This window comes from Carassius carassius, chromosome 41, assembly GCF_963082965.1.
Source record: "Carassius carassius chromosome 41, fCarCar2.1, whole genome shotgun sequence".
In the NCBI taxonomy this organism is placed as follows: domain Eukaryota; kingdom Metazoa; phylum Chordata; class Actinopteri; order Cypriniformes; family Cyprinidae; genus Carassius; species Carassius carassius.
The window spans coordinates 12,921,465-12,935,528 of NC_081795.1; the positions used below are offsets into that span (position 1 = coordinate 12,921,465).

The 14,064-nt window shown below is 37.2% G+C and overlaps 1 pseudogene; it reads right to left on the reverse strand.

Annotated features, from left to right (window-relative positions):
- Positions 1-4,693: 4,693 nt before the first annotated feature.
- LOC132123059 (ankyrin repeat and protein kinase domain-containing protein 1-like) lies at positions 4,694-6,311 on the reverse strand (annotated as a pseudogene).
- Positions 6,312-14,064: the final 7,753 nt, after the last annotated feature.

The following is a 14,064-nucleotide window of genomic DNA, read 5'->3' on the forward strand; positions in this document are numbered from 1 at the left end:
GGTGATTTGATTCGTTGTTGTCTTTCAAGGGTTACTGTCTGTGAGTTTGCATAACTGAGCGTAATTCTGTGATCACGCCTAATTCTCTCACCTCTCTCTCTCATCCTTTCTCACTCATTCTCTCTCTCTCTCTCTCTCTCTCTCTCTCCCTCATTTGGATTCCGTTATGTCTTGTACAAAGTTTACTGTCTGTATTGTCGTACGCGTATTTACTCTGTGTGATTTGTAGTTTGATGTATTATTAGTTCAATTATTAAAAACCAATATATATTCATGATTGCCTCTAAGCGCTCATATCACGAGTCAATGAAATGTCTGATCTTTAGCTACAAGCTCGTTACTTTTTAGTAACCGAAATGTCATAATGATAGGATAATGTTTTCATGTCCAGAGAATATTTTTCCTTGAATTATAAGAAGTGATAACTTTATTGAAAGTTGATAAGTTAATCTTACGGCCGTTTGCTGGACAAACCACTGTTTGATTTGCGGTAATTTACAGTAAGAGATATCACTATAATTGATATGAAGAATGGAATATTGACATATTAATGAGTAATATTAATGAGTAATAATACATGTTATTGATGTATACAATTGACCTATTTTTCATCTTCAATAATTTTAATGTAACTGTCATATGATCGCTGAGCGATGAAAGTCTCGTACTGAAGATCCATCAAGGTTTAGTTTGAGGAGGCATCTACAGTATGCTGATGTCACAATGACACACTGAGAATTTCCTGATTTCAGGTGAAAATAGAGTGAGAGCTCTAGAGAGGTAAGAATAATGTTATCAAGAAGATTGATGAAGATGAATATCACTGGCCAGAATGCAGACGCCTGTAAACCCCCCCCCCCCCCCCCCAAAAAAAAAGAAATGTGCCTTATCTATCATATTTCAATGTTACTTCAATGGCATAAAGTTACTATTTTTGACTATCTCTAAGGAATCCTTAATCATATCCAACAGTTTCTGCATTAATCTTGCACAAGGCCCTTCACAAAGCCAGTTTCAATCAACATGATGAATAATCTGTAAAACATTATTTTAAATGACCACATTTGAGACAGCATCTCACAACAGCACCTTTGGTTGCCAATATGCTCCTAAAAAGGTGATTCTGAGGTTTTTTGGATGACAGTCTTAGATAGAAACAAAAGACTACTTAAATGTTCTTAGCAGCATCTAAAGATTCTAGGCAACAAAAAGGACCATTAATAAAATATGAAACAAGATTGATTTTCCTTTGGCACTAAATTTAATTATGTGTTTATAAAATAATAAATATTTCATGCCTATATTACACTGTCAGATTATTCCTTTCAACAAGTCTTGAGAAAGCTTATCATTTTTAGTTGTATTGGTTTTCCTTAGGTAAGTACATTTTCAACACTCCAGCGGGAGCTCACTGGGATATGCTAATTAATCAGTCAAACCATGACACTTTATTTGCATGTGGTATTCCAGGGATTCTCATTCTAGAAAGCGTTTGATTGGACAAAAATCTGTGTAGTGCAGGATGAGTCATCAGTATTGTTGGTCGGTTTGTCTGGAAGAGAAAGAGTGTATATTTCAAATATATCTAAATGCTATTTTGCCTACTTTTAGTAGGATTTCAGAATACAGATGACCAAAATTGCACTATTTGTGACATTAAACAGTGGTGTCCTCTCGCTATAGCAATTATGTAAACAAAATAATTGTAATGGGCTATTATGGCAACCGCTAATGTGTTGATAGTGAAATCATGGTGTCATTCTCTGGAAGAGGGTTTGGTGCATGCTGGGTAAAACTTAATCAACCACTCATTAGTCGGGCTTTCTATGTCCTTGCCTAAAGGACCCAAAAGTAATGAAATTAAATTCTGACAGAGCAATACTTGGTCATGCTTCACTAGCAATCTTCTTCCGGAGATGGTACTGTATTCTTTAGCACATTTCTTTGGATGTGCAGTCTTGTGTATAAATGCATTTTTATCAAATTTGCCATGGAGATTTAAACCTAATCCGCATATATGATGCTCTTTGGTGCGTTAACAAGTCCACAGGGAATATTTTGAGCTGTGGTATTATGAATGTTTTGAAGCTTTGAAGAAAAATGTTCCCTCAAAAATTCAACTCAGGATCTAAACACTAACAATTATTTCATTATATAAAAATGAGGATATCCGACAAGTGTAAATCACGCAGAAGAAAGCCTTCTCTTAATCTGCCTTTGTTTTCTTGTGTAAACATGAACACACAAGCACACACTGAGCACAATTGTTCTTCTTTTCCTTACTTGTAATTAGACATATGACAGGAAATGATCTGATCCATGCATTTTCTAAACTCACGTAAGGTCCCTCTGCATGAGAAAAACACCTAAGAAGCATTACATTTACTGCATGTAAAGCATTACTGACGCTTTTATCCAAAGCGACTTACAATTGCTATATATGTCAGAGGTCACATGCCTTTGGAGCAACTAGGGGTTAAGTGTCTTGCTCATGGACACATTGGTGTCTCACAGTGGATTAGAACCCGGGTCTCTCACGCCAAAGGAATGTGTCTTATCCACTGCGCCAACACCACCCATGCTGTTACATAAAAGTTCATTTAATTTCATATCACTACATATGAATGAGGATTGCATCTATTTGTGCTGTAGACGGTTTTGTTATTATGCAGAGATATTTAAAGTGTCATGTACATTACAGTAGAGAAGCTCCAGAGCAAACAGAGCAGAGCAGTCTGTGATTATGGGCTGCATGTGTTCGGATTCCTTCACAAGGCATTAATGTTTTATTAACATATTCACGCCAGAACCTTGCTAAAAAAATGTGATTCGGATATTCTGACATTTGTTTTAAAAGCTCTGAATCCTCATTACAGCTTTCTAAAACACTGAAATAAACATTGTATTCAAGCTTTATATTTTAATGTCGTATAATGTACCTTACAGTTTGTGAAATACAAAACTGGTGCATTTCAGTAATACGTTTACACTTGTTAAATATGACTTGTATAATAATGTCTAGCATTCTACCAGTTCAGTTATTTTATATATATATATATATATATATATATATATATATATATATATATACAACTGTATAATGACATTGAATGGATCCACTTTGTAGGTTTTTATTTTTTATTTTGGCACTTTGTGTTTAGCTGTCAAACATGAGCAGAAGCCTGCTAGGAAGTGATAAGCATGATGTCAAACAGGTTTTTTGGCCTTTGTTTTTGAAAGCAACATGACATTTGAATGCTATGGTTATGATTTTTTTACCGTGACATTACTGTACACATGTCTGACAGTAGTGGAATTCATGCAAGTATGAATGCATTGAATCATGTAAATACATAATAAGGTATCAAAATAACACTTTGTGGTAGACAATTTTGCCATATGAATTACCATTCACAACTTATTTTACTCCTCTAAATTGATTTTTCCAAATTAAATCAGATATTCAGTGAGAAAAAAAAGTGTGCAGATAGAGTAGATTGTGTTACACACCACCAGTATGGAGACTCACAGACTGAATGTGAGCAGGCAACAAAAAAACTGTCTAATTAGTTTATAGGGGAAAGTTCACAAAAAAAAAAAGTCATAATTTACACATCTTAATGATGTTACATTGAATGAAAACACCCTGAAATGAAAGATTGACTCGAGAACAATTCCCACAAGGCCTTGTCCCTTCATCACAGTAGTTGCACTCCTGTTAATTGCACTCAGGTGTCTTCACTTCATAGTCATTACCCTGCCTATTTAAACTGGTCTGTTTCTGTTTGTTTCATGGAGTCCTTACTTTCCATCACCTGGTTTCCTCGCGTTCCTAGTTTTTCGAGTTGCTGTTCCTGTTTGTTTGTTTGTTTTTGGACTGATGTTTGGTTATGACCCCGGCTTGTTTTGATTCTGATTTTGGATTACCCAATAAATCTCACACTGCTCTTGGATCTCTCGTCTCCTGTGTTCCCGATTGTTACAGAAGGACTCCATGAAACAAACAGAAACAGACCGGTTAATATAGACAGGGTAATGACTATGAAGTGAAGACACCTGAGTGCAATTAACAGGAGTGCAATTACTGTGATGAAGGGACAAGGCCTTGTGGGAATTGTAGTGCCTGCGGTGAGGTGCCTATGGGGAAGTGAGACCACTAGTGGACACCCAGGGAAACACAAACCAGACACCGTGACAGGTTCAGATGCGCTGTGTGTCAGTCTGCTTCACGCTGAATCACACATGTGCAGTATCATCAGCTCCTCGGTTCTCAAATCGGACACGTCCGACAGAAACGGTTCTTGGATCAGTGTACTGCTGATCCGAAAAACCGATGCAACCGGTTCTTGACTCAAAAACGAGTCAATCTTTCGTTCGTTATCTGGCTCTGCTCGGTGTTCATCTTCAGTTCTCTCTTCACAGCAGTTCAGTCAGTGTACTGTTTGAGTAAATGAATTACTCCAGGATACTGGTTTATTTTGACTCAGAGGGAGTGTAGGCCACATTATTGGAGACGCGAACCGTTAAAACGATTCAGTTCAATTTGGTGAACTGGTTCAAGAAGAACCGGTTAAATCGAACATCACTACACTGCAGTGTTGTGAACACGCTCACAACAGACCCGGATGAGAAGGCAATGCTAAATAAGTCGTAATTTTTGTTATTTTTGGGCCAAAATGTATTTTCAATGCTTCAACAAATTCTAACTGACCCTCTGATGTTACATGGACTACTTTGATGATATTTTTCTTACCTTTCTGGACATGGACAGTATACCGTACATACATTTTCAATGGAGGGACAGAAAGCTCTCGGACTAAATCTAAAATATCTTAAACTGTGTTCCGAAGATAAACGGAGGTCTCACGGGTTTGGAACAACATGAGGGTAAGTTATTAATAACATCATTTACATTTTTGGGTGAACTAACCCTTTAATGTTCCACAGAAGAAATAAAGTCATACAGGTTTGGAACGACATGAGTATGAATAAATGATGACAGAATTTTTAAATTTATGGATCAATTATCCCTTTAACATTATTCAATAGCCTGTGCAACCTAAGTGTCTAAACAGATATAGAAAGAAGTTTCAGTGTTGGAGCACATTTTGATGAAATATTGCAAAAACAAACAATTGTCTTTTTAGGAATAACATGCCCTGATGAATCATTCAAAATAAATAAACAGACTGAATTTAGATTTTATGTTTACTTCCACTACATACTGCTAATTTTAAAATCCTTCATTCATATCTCTTCCATTCAGAGAACACACCTGAGCTCTTAACAAAACCCAAACAACGGTGTTAAATTCTAGGAATCTAAATCACAAACAACAGCAAGACTGTTTATAAGAACAGGCTTTGCAGGAGAGAGGAAATCGATAGCAGAAATCAATGCTGCACTCCCTCTAATGGGGCAGTTGTCTGTCACCAAACACGGCTCGCTTTCTGCCAAGATCTCAACCAGTGTGCTAACTGTTTAGTAGCTCCACAGTTTCCGTATAGTTGCACCTTTGAGCTATGGTTAAAGCGGTACATCCTTTCGAGTCCTGAATATCCTGCTGTGCATTATTCATCAGCAGGGCTTTGATGATTGGGATGTTGCTGAGCTGGACAACTAAATGCAGTGGCGTTGACTAGCTGTTGTTCTGGGCATTCACACTGGGATGATGAGATATCAGCTGCAGAACGCTAGGGAAGCAGCTACTATTACAGGCTAAATTGAGTGGTGTCCAGCCATTATCTTCAGCCAGGTTAGGGTTGGCACCTGCTGTTAGCATCACCGTCACCACCTCCTCCTGCCCATGATGGCAGGCAAGGTGCAGAGGAGTCTAGCCGTGGTGCTCCTCCAACATGAGGACAGTCTCCGGATGGCCTTTCAGGGCTGCCATGTGCATGGCTGTCCAAAAGGAGTCTGCAGATACCTGGGTAACTCTTCAGAGTGGCAAAATGTAGGGGACTGTAGCTTTGCTCATTGACTGTTTTCATATCAGCCCCATTATTAACAAGAATATGGACCACCCTGAAGTGCCCCTCATCTGCCGCCAAGTGTAGAGAAGTGGATTGAAGGTTATCTGGTTTATTAACCTCAGTCCCATTTTTGAGCAAGAGTTTGACGATGTTCACAAAACCATAAATGCTGCAGATCTCGTAACATTTGTGCAGAACCGCGATGATGAGTGGGGTGTAGCCTTTTACACTCTGGCAGTTCACTGAGGCTTTCAGATTAAAGACCATCTGCACGCTTTCTGTGTCCCCGCTTGCCACGGCATGATGAAGGAGAGAGTTGTTGTTGTCTTGGAAGTGCATAGACACATGCTCTTTTCGCAGAACTTTCTTAAAATTCTCAGTGTGTTTCTTTACAAGGAGAGAGTTAATGCTAGAATCATCTGTAGGATTTTTTTTATATAGTAATAGTATGAACGTAGAGAGTTTCTACAGACAAATTTGGTCAAAATACTTGCCTAAGGAGTCAGCTGTTTTCTTTGGATAATGGAAAGAAAACAAAATTGAATGAATGTTATTTCTAATAGCAAAATTTGCTAATAGCAAAATTTGCTGACATCAGATAGGTTGAAGGTGTTATTGTTATGAATTTTAAAATGTTTGTGTGCCTTTTTTGTTTATGTTGTGCTGGTCAATATGGCAGTTACCTTATAGTATGTTTTAATAATTTACAGCTTTTTGCATAGACAGGCTAAACTGTAACTCTAAAAAAAACTATACATGTCATCACTGATTTTTGGTGCAAGTGCACAAAAACAAAGGTACATTTTACACATCAACAAAGTTTTTCCTTCAAGTACAGATGACAACATTGTCAAACATTTCCCTCTTCATATGAAGTCACAAAAATGAATATATTATTCATGCCAGGCCAGTAGTCAGTCACTTTGTAAGGAATCACTACGTGTCTGCGGACATACCTATAGATTTAACACGTAGAGACACATGTGCATGATTTTGATGTTTTCACAAATTTGCATTTTTGCAGTTTACACGTAGACAATAACCGTATCATTTTCCAAAACTGGCACTTTGAAATCTGTTATTCCAACGTTTTTGCATTTTCAGGCCTCCGAAATGCTGTTGTCATGTAAATGAAAGAACAAAACACATGAAAAGATTTCCATTTTTACTTGCAAACTGTAATGTAAATGCCCCCTGAGGCTAAATGAATTCTGATTAATGTATAAATGCTGGATGGAGCTAAACTGCAATCACATTATCTAGGTCTGTTAGTTCGACTTTGCAGAAAGTGGACTGGTGCAACTTTTAAGTGCTTATAATCAAGCACTATTGTAGTCTTCATTGAACAGAAACATGAACCAAAATGAGGTTTGTTAATCTTCTTGTCTTAAATCACATTGCACATTATCAATGAGGAAGAAGGCAAAACTGATACCAATTGTAGTTTGATTACAAGTATAAATACTGGACAAAGCTAGTCTGCAATGGATTTTAAACCAAATCCAGACTGGTTCAATTTCAAGTGTTTATGACATTCAAAAATGATGAATTATCTCGTTTTAAATCATTCCTTAACATTCTGCAGGTTTCCTTCCCAAAGTCAGATAAGAAAATGTGTTCACAGATCCCTAAGTGTTACTCAAACTAACACCTTATGTGCTGACGATATACCGTGGTCTAAAGATGCACTAGAAGAGTCACTTACATTCCATACCTGTTCAGACAGACACTTTCTTATTTCACCCTTTGCATTCATGTCTGGGATTTTTAGGACTTCGCTAAGGACTTCAGTCAACCGAGCAGTCTCTGCAGAGAAATGGAGATGATGCAGTTGAATGTCACTTTGGGAGCAATTTTGCTCTAGCTCTTTTTCAGTCCTTCTTACACAAGAGTGAACATTTGAATAAAAATGTGCAAACGGCCAGCCAATGATTGACAGCCTTTTAGCAGCCTAATTGGGCAGTGTATAATGCGAGATAAAATCGTAGTTCAGGGGATATAACGGTGCTAATCACACTGCATTTTTAGTAATCTGATGTACAAGATTAATTGTATTCAACTCATTATACAATATGACACTGCAACAGAATTATCAGAAGCTTATTAAACTACTTTAATGCTTTTAACACAAACACTGAATAATAAAATTCATTATTGCAGTCACTAAATCAAATAATTTAATTACTAAACATGACCTGAGGAAGAAACAGTCACAGAAGAACTGGGAGGCTGATAAAAGATGCAACAATGTTGGTTGTTTGCTCATTGTTATTTCAGGAGAGTAAGACAACTCAGTAAACGTCTGCTGGGACATTTGGAATGCATTTTGTCTGTATATAATCAAGCACTTATTATAGTCTTCATTAAACATAAACCAGAACAAAAATTAGGTTTGTTACTAGGGAAAGCTGGTCGCCTGGTGCAATCTTGGTGACAGCATTTCTGAATGACACCAATCATGTCCTCGCACTTAGGGGCTTTTTATTTCAGGGATCTTCTCTACAAGCAGGCCTTTTGCTAGATGACACTCTGATTAATATTTCTGTCATATTCAGACCTGTGACAAGGAGAATAGAACAAATTGCTTGGAGTGTTTTCTATTTTGTACTACACAATCTCCAGATAATGCACTTGTAAACAAACACTTGATCCCCTTCAGAAACTCGAGCTGCATCAAAACGCTATGGGAATGCCTTCAGCGTGACCACGCTCTGAATCATGTGTGTAATCAGACCGATGGATGGGAAAGACGTCACGGGTGGGTGACGTAGAGACCAGGAAGCTATAAAAGCACATGCGGTGGAACCCGTGTCTGCTTTCTGTAATTCAGCAAACCCTCTGTGTGTGTGTCAGTCAACTCTTTGTTGTGAGTCTTATTTTGTGTTGTTTGTCCCAACCAATTAGCTCCATTATGTCAAAAGCCGAGGCTAAGACAAAGCATTTGAAGGGCTAGAGCAGACCGTGTTATAGGCTTCATTCCTCCCTGTCCACATTATTTTACGGATCGGGATAGACACTGTCTGTGCTTGGTCTTCTTGGAAGCAAAGCACGTAGAGTCGGCTCTCAAAGGAGTGTCTAAAAGAAGTAGAAGGAGGCCATTGAGGTGGTCCCTCCTCATGAAAGAGACTCAGGGTTCTACAGCTGGTACTTCAACGTTCCCAAAAGGGTTGGAAAATTTTCCTATTTTAGATCTGCGTCAGTTGATCCGCTCAGTCATGCGACTGAAGTCAAGATGCTCATCAAGCAAGCTGTGTCTCAGATCACATCCAAGGATTGGTTTGTCCCGATTGATCTGAAAGTTGTATACTTCCATATCTCAATCCTTCTTCATCACAGGAAGTTCTACCTGAAAGACTCGGGAGATAGAATGATGTATGAAGCATACATTTATTGACAACTCAGCAAGCATAATTATAAGTTTCTTTGGCGGAAGGCCCCGTCCATGGTTCGTAATCCGAGGGTAGCGGATTTGCATTTCCTGCCAGAAGACGAAGGCAGGGGCGCAGCCGACCCCCTGGAAGGTAAGGACGGGACCATCCTGGTGGTGGTGGGGAGGGTGGAGGTTGTTATCGCGTCGGTATCTGCGAACTCAAACATGTGTAAGTACAACCTTTTATACCGAAGTATTAAGACGTGATTGGATAATGATGAAGGTAATTAGTGACGAAGTAATTGAGTCTTCCTGTCAGAACTTAGGCTAAAGCTTTCATTTCCTGAGGTTTGCTTTTTTTTGTTTGTTTGTTTGTTTTTTGTTTTTTTTTTGTTTTTGGTACTAGAAATCTCATAGTTTTAACAGCAAAATAGTTCTAGTCTTCCATACTCATGTGTACTTGTACCTGTAATCATTGGTCGTTGTCTTTAGGGCACGTTTCCAGACAGACTTTAACCTTCACCTTATAGAATTGACCAAACTTGCGCTCAGCCAGTTTCTCCCATGAACTTTCAAACACATCTGTTTTAAAATGATTAAATCTCTCCAGGCTACCATCTCTGAAAGAACCCTGCACACTGGAATTAGCTACTGTCATTTTGCTTTCCAGTCTCAGGAAATTAAGACGTTGCCCTTCAACATTTCTTCTTGGCACACAGAAACCAGGTCAAAGAAACACATATTAAACAAAAGCTCTGCTGGTTTTGGTAGGAGGAGTCACATCCCTGATTATTAGAATACAAATTTAACACAGCCAGTTTTTAATGAGTTCCACAGGTGAGGCTTTGGGATTTGTGCGGGACACCTGATAACTGGATATAGCAGCTTCATGTATTCACATAATAGCATTCCTGTATGTTTGTGGTTTGTTGTTAGGGAAGAAGTTTCATTTTATGATTAATTGTCTTAAAGTTCAAAACGTAAATAAAGTACATGTCACATTTTCAATATAATTACTATTGTTCTCTAGAAATTCTCCCATTGTTCATTAATCACTCAAGCGCTACATCTTGAATTTCTTGGCACATGAGCAAAAACCTGTGGAGTGAATGTTATTCTAAGTCAAAGTGTGATGTAAATTAGTGTAACCTTCGATGACAGGCTTTCCAAAAATTAAGTAATAATACTAACAACAGTAATTAACAATCAAGCAGGGAGCAGCACTCTTATACTCTTCAGCGCTCTTGCAACACTTTGAAGGAGAGACTTGGCATTCAGCTGCTGCGATTAAGTCTTTGGCCATCCAAAGAGAAACTTCATCCTATAAGAAGTGCACAAAGAGCCAGGCACTGCATTCCAACATGAATACAGGATTAGCTGACTTTCTACTTGTGTATATATTGATGCAAGGACCAGACTCAAAGTCAAAACATGTCACAATGTTCTGCTTTGTAATGATGCAGTAAAGGTGACTATAATTTTCAGTGTGAATAAATAAGCTAATTACCTTAATTACTGAGGAAGTACTTATGCAACAAGCATCCACAACTGTTTCTAATGGTCTATTTCTCTACTGTCAAAGATTTAACATCGAAGTTTGTTTCTTTTCATTTCTGTAACATATTTGCATCATTTCCCATGGGGTCTATATTGATTGTACTTTCAATTACAATTAGTCATTATGTTTTTTATTAAGTGATCTTACATTTACATTTAGTCATTTAGCAGACGATTTTATCCAAAGCGGCTTACAAATGAGGACAATAAAAGCAGTCAAAACTAACAAAAGAGCAACAATATTCAAGCCAGTAAGTCTGCTGTGCCCCTAGGTTGTCCCAGCCTGGCAGAGGGATTTACATAGAGATGCATCTCAAAGGCAATCTCTGCTTGTTACTACTTTATTGCTTCTCTTTTTTTCCCTTCAGTGGCAATTATTTGAAAGGGAAACACATAACGTGAAGCCTAATACACAGCTGAAGAACATGACTAATTTTTGAGAACGCTGGGGTAATGATACTTTACATACAGAGAAGCATTCATGTATATCTTTGACGTTAGTATGTCCTACATTGAAGAATGGTAAATCTCAAAGCAGCAAAGAAACTAGGCAGTGTTAGGATGAGCAACCCAACAGTGGTTTCAAGTAAACCCAAAATGGAAAATTCTGTCATAATTCTGTCATGTTATTCCAAACCTGGATTACTTTCACAAAAGAAGATATTTTTCTTTGTTATCCATACATGAATCTTGTTTTGGACAACATTAACCTTCACAAATATTCTTCAAAATATATTTTGTCTTAAATTGCATCACACAGTAAATTGTCCATATTGTGGCGATCTATGAAGGAAATCTCACACAGAGGTCATTTTCACACCAAGCAGCTATCTGTTGGACAGTCTGAGAAATCTGCATGGGGAAAACTTTTTCCCTCAAAAGAAATTCAAAATCATGTGGATTCCTACAGAAATTATTGGTTTTTTTTGTAAAAACAGTAGAAACAGAAGATTCAAGGTAAATCTGACTGCACTTTTTATGAAGAGAAAAAATAAAAAAGGTTTTGGAACAACATGGGTAAGGTGTTGACCTATCCCTTTAAATAGCTGTCTGTTTACATTATTCACTCATTTACTTAGCATGTATAAGTGTTCACAACGAAATGGTTGACTGGCTTGCAATTTTTACATCTATATTGTAATATTCAAAGCATGGCACTATGATACAGAATAAGCGTGTTTCCAAGAGCAATTTGGGCCTCTTTTAACAATGTTAATAGTTTCATCAATTTCCTAGAGCAGCAACTAAACATAATGATGAGCAATTCAAAAACTGTCAGATAATGATTGAATTCTCAATGCAGATTTTAGTCTGGTTGGCTGGTTTGCAGTGAGCTCTGTTCTGTTAGCATTCACAGAAGGCCCTTGACCAGCAGTAGGCAGACCTTTGCAGACAACTGTCTGTTTGCCACCCAGACAATAAAGAGAGCCAAACACACCAGAAAACAGCTGGTCACTGAGCTGATGATCACTACCACGATTTCAGTGTCATCTACATGGCATTTAAAGACCAAATCAGACCGAAAGTTTGGCTATAAATGTTTTATTATTACACCAGAAAAAAACTTAATAAGTAATAAGTTACCTGCTGTTTCAGGGAATGATGAATTGTCTGCTTCTTTCAAAACAAGGCTGAAAGTAATGCATCCGTGCTGCTAAGATGACCCCTGCTTCCTCTCTGAAATGTGCATTTTGACAATGAACGCACTGCTGGGATGAGAAATCGATAACCAATAATGTCATCATCTTGAAATCAAGCCATTACACGGAGCTAAAATAAATCCCCTAAATTTCTGCATACTTTAAACTTGTTTTCAGGCTCAATTAGTTATTCTGTTAGCCTACAAACTGCCAACAACTTCACTTTCTGTCTTGCAGTGACAGAGTAATAAGCTCGGGGAAGATCATTTGTTTAGAAACTGCAGACGCTGTCATCAAAACAGAGAAAGTAATGAAAAGGAGAAAATGTTTCAGCAGAAATATTGCGACCTCTTCAACAGTTCACATCAAAGATGTGACGCATTAGCTCTGGGTGCAAACAAAACTAAAATAATGAACTTGCTGGGTGATGCAATAAGAGGTGAAATGTCTGGCGCTAAAAAGCATGACAATTAAATCCTGTGGATGGATGTGGATGCTATATGCAAATATCTGATGTTTTTGTAATAACAATGGTAGCATTGGTTCGATTTAGTACAATGTGACATGGGTAATTTAACATCATTTAACAATTATTTTAACATAATCTATTTTACACTGTCAATGGCATACAAAATTTAGTATATTTTGTAAATTGCTATATATCAGTGTCATCATAACTCTTATTTTCTAAATTAAATCTTATTGATGTTATTGTGCATGCATGCATTTCATTTAAAATAAAAATGTAAAAAATGGAGCTTAAAATATCTCAAATGACAGACATTTCTGTGGTGACATATGGTGGATTTCTTCAATCATTACTGCACAAAAAAAGGAAAACATTTTTACACAGCTTAAAAAAGTAACTATAATAATACAATTAAGAACATAATTAGTGCATGTTTTTTTTTTGTGGTATCTAAGTGTTTTTTGAAAAACGTAAGTATGTACGTAGAAAGTATGTAATCTAAAATTCTTAATGCACTAAGCCTCACTGTTTAATTAAGTCAGTGTTAGAAAAATATTTATATTTCTTATTCTATAAATGGCATAGAATTGTAAAGTATGCAAAATGGGAAGCGCCGACTGCCTCCCTCTGAACATTTATTTGCTGTTTTCAATGTTCTTATGAGTAATTTGCAAAAATTAGAGGTTTAAACACTTTTATAATGTTTTATATATGCACTGTACATTACTTCCTCATCAGTTTTATTTGATGAAACACAACTGAGAAACAATTTTGCTAAACAAAAGCACATTAATGTACATTAAAAAAAAAAGTTTAGTACATTAGTACTGTAGCCGAAATGACTCGAACCAGACAAATTAAAGAGTCGATCAGGGCTGTGTTTGAAACATGAGCCGAATTCCACAGGAAGCCATAAAACATTCTGTGCCACAAGTCCCAAGCAAGATAACCAACCAACCAAAGCTTTCACAGAACAGTTTTCAACATTAACACCACTACGACAATTATTGACAATTTCAATTCGGAGAAGAGATTTGTCAAATTTGTTGTTCGTAA